At 45.2% G+C, this 3,770-nt stretch overlaps 1 pseudogene; it reads left to right on the forward strand.

Annotated features, from left to right (window-relative positions):
- Positions 1-1,921: 1,921 nt before the first annotated feature.
- On the forward strand, positions 1,922-3,066 carry LOC101566704 (annotated as a pseudogene).
- The last annotated feature ends 704 nt before the right edge of the window (positions 3,067-3,770 follow it).

The raw sequence follows: 3,770 nt of genomic DNA on the forward strand, positions 1-3,770 counted from the left end.
CCCTCAGGATTTGTCCTGAGATCCTGTACCTCAGATTGTAGAACCTTTGTCAGTGCAGCCATGTGGATGAGTCACGGCCAATGCTTGGCCAATGTGCCTCTACTTTCTGGAAGAGGTTGGGTAGATTCAGGTCACTAGATAGTGGCAGAGGGAACACAGATATAGAGACTCAGAGAGATCTATCTGGTCTTAAAATCCAGTGTCATTCTTGGGAGTTTTGTGTTTCCTGGCAGGAGCTAGGTCTCCTCATCCGATGAAATCCTGCAGCCAGGTGGGCCTAGGTCCTAGCTGTGAATGGAGCTGTTGCCCTGGAGGTAGGCCATTCCCAGAGGCAGCCACTTTCTCTCTCAGACTGAACTTGCATTTTCACATGGCAGAAACATACTTTCTTGCTTCTATATAAATGCAGCAAAGAATTAATTTGCAAAGTCCAACCAGGATTCTCCAGAAGTAGGCAATAACACTTTGCTATTTCAGGATGGAGCTCTACAAATAAATCCTCTTTTGAAGCTCAGTGCAGCTTCTCAAAGTCCTATCACCAATTTGCTTGGGTCCTCCACAAATGGGTGGTAAGTCACTGACAATAGATCTGTTATCACTCTGCAAGTGACACCCAGCTATAAAAAGATAACCTCTCCTATGATGTGGAGAACAGAGAAATGCTTTTGTATCAACTAATGTTCTGAATCTACACTAGGATATTGGCCCCCAATGACTGGCAAGAATCATTTGTGCTTTGAAAATATCCCACATCTGTGAAGTAATAAATGGGTAAAAATTCACATGTGTGGAAGCTGAAGGGTGTGATACCTTCTCTCATTCGTTGGAAGAGTCATCACTCACAATCCTGGAACAAAGGACAGGTTAATGAAAGAAATGTGTAACTCATTCTCGGTCTTACATGCTAGGCAAGGGCTCAACTACAGAGCTATTTCCCTAGCCCTTTTATTTCTATTTTAATATAGTGCCTTGCAAAGTTTCCCAGCCTGGTGTCAACTTGCAATCCTCCTGTCTCTGCCTCTGGAGTAGCCGGGGTCCCAGGGTTGTCCCCATCACACCCAGTACCAATTTTTTTTTAAATAGAAGTTTGATGTGACATGGGAGACTTCAGAAGTAGAAACCCAAAGACCCAGGGAAAACTGCCCATTTTTATGATTTGACTTAGTGAAGAAACATGAGCCATGTGGAAATGTGATTAACCATAAAAGACACAGATTCAATAGCAACAGGCTGAGGGAGGAGCAGCAAGACCTGGATGCTTATGTTTCTCTCTGTGATGACATCTCTCTTCTTCTGGGGTACGGGGCAGGGTCCCTTCTAGAACGTGGGCCTTATGATCTACTGTCAGGAAAAGTAGATCAGAGGATTTCTTTATAGCTAAATCCCACACAGGAAGGCAAAGGGGATATAAGGATAACAGTTCTAGGTTTTGTAGTTGGCTTTGGGTCGTAGGGCTCTGGATTTTTATGATCTACCTTGACAGAAAAAGAGGAGTGGGAGAAAGAAGGGCAGGGAAAGCCAGAGACAGACTGCTCTGGTGCCCTCCCAGTGGCTTTCAGCCCAAAGTAATCAGCTCACCAAAGTGCCATGCTTGTTTTCCAAACCCCAACACATGAAAATCTCTTCATAGACTAAGGAATGTCTTTAGAGAGGACAGGAGAGAGAGAGCTGCTCCAATTCATTTTCTCTACCTACCTGTCTTTGGGAAAATCCAAGGCACCAAGAAGCAACTGCACCTAGGTGCTTGGGTAAAGGGAAGATCCCTGGCTAGAAAATCAGGCTGATGAAAAGCTTTTGTCTTGCTAAGCTAGAAATTGCTGCAAGATTGGGAGTAATGTGAAAGAGAAATAGAGATAAAACCAAAGTCAGCCCATAGGAAGACTCAGAGACTCAGCATAGAAAGAGAAGGACTGCACAGAACATGGCGTCTTGGATTGGTGTCTGCTGGCTGACCTGAGCAGTTGTTGCCGCCTGGAACTCTGGGATATGGACAGGTTTGAGTATCTCGGCCCCTGTGAATGCAGCTTCACAGGTTCAAGATGTGAGGGTGAAGGGTGCATTTCCTGTGACCATGCTGCCAGGAGATAGTGTGGGGTCTGAGCTCATGTATGCTGTCAAGAAGGTGTTCAAGGCTACTTCTGTTCTGGTAAAGTTCCAGGGGCGCCACCTGAGTGAGGCGCAGAACATGGTCTCTGAGGAGAAGCTGGAGCAGGTGCTGAACTCTATGTAGGAGAACAAAGTGGCCAAAATTGGAAAGATCCATACCCCAGCGGAGTATAAGAGGGAACTAGCTTCCCATGGCATGCGGCTAAGGCGTAAGTTGGACTTGGTTGCCAACGTAGTCCATGTGAAGTCCCTTCCTAGGTATGTGACTCAGCACAACAATCCAGATCTGGTGATTATTTGAGAGCAGACAGAAGGGGAATACAGCTCTCTGGAGCATGAGAGTGCAAGGGATGTGATTGAGTACTTGAAGATTGTTACTTGAACCAAATCTCAGCGAACTGCAAAGTTCGCATTTGACTATGCCACCGAGAAGGGAAAGAGCAAGGTCACAGCTGTCCACAAGGGCAATATCATGAAACTTGGGGATGGGTTATTCCTCCAGTGCTGTGAGGAAGTTGCTGAACTGTACCCCAAAATTAAGTTCTAGACAATGGTCATAGACAACTGCTGTGTGCAGCTGGTGCAGAATCCTTCCCAGTTTGATGTGCTCATGATACCTAACCTCTGTGGGAACATTACTGACAATCTGGCTGCTGGCCTGATTGGCGGAGCTGGTGTGGTCCCTGAGGAGAGCTACAGTGCAGAGAGTGCTGTTTCGGAGATGGGTGCCGAAGCTCATTTGCCCAGGCAGTGGGCAGGAACATAACCAACCCCTTGGCCATGCTCCTATCATCTTCCAACATGCTTCGGCATCTCAACCTTGAGTACCACTCCAGCACGATTGCAGATGCAGTGAAGAAGGTGATCGAAGTTGGCAAGGTGCGGACCTCCAACGTGGGTGGCTATGCTACTTGCCATGACTTTACTGAGGCTGTCATTGATGCCCTGTCCCACTCCTAGGTCCTGCCCTTGCCCATACAAGGCGTTTAATAAAACATATGTACCGATACAAAAAAAAAAAAAAAGAGAGAGGGAGAGGGGCATCTAGTAACTGGCTCAAGAAATGGAGCTTTGAAGGGGCTGCAGTAGGTAGAAGGAAGGGAGACCTTGCCAGGAAGTTTAATGTGGCGTAAGTACTTTTTCTATCCCCATAGAACCCTCTAATAAATCCCTAACACTTATGGACTTGCATTTCCATCATGAGAATGAGAGGTGTGTTTCTGATGGGGCACTTCCAGGTAAGCACAAGGTAAAAGAAGAACTGGCTCAAGAAGGCCTAGTTATGTTCAGAATATATGGGATATAACTATATGCTTATTCTTTTAATTTTAAAAAGTTATAAAAATTAGCCTGGGAAGAGTGGCTGTGTGCCTCCAGTCCCAGATACTCAGGAGAATAGGGTAGGAAGATACCTTGAGACCAGAAGTTCAAGATCAGCCTGGATAATACAGCAAGGTCCCAGCTAAAAAAATAAACATTATAAAAATAAAAAAATAAGGATTAACAGAAAGCAAATTCCTATATCTATCATTCAAGTTAAACAATTGCTATTATTTCCCAGTGTGCTTCTTTCTGCTGAATTAAAATAATTTTAAGTAGGATATATCTTAGTTACTTTTCTCGTTGCTGAGACAAAATACTCCGTGCCCAGCGTCTGCTTAGGC

This window comes from Octodon degus, unplaced genomic scaffold (genome assembly GCF_000260255.1).
Source record: "Octodon degus isolate 3935 unplaced genomic scaffold, OctDeg1.0 scaffold00080, whole genome shotgun sequence".
Lineage (NCBI taxonomy): Eukaryota > Metazoa > Chordata > Mammalia > Rodentia > Octodontidae > Octodon > Octodon degus.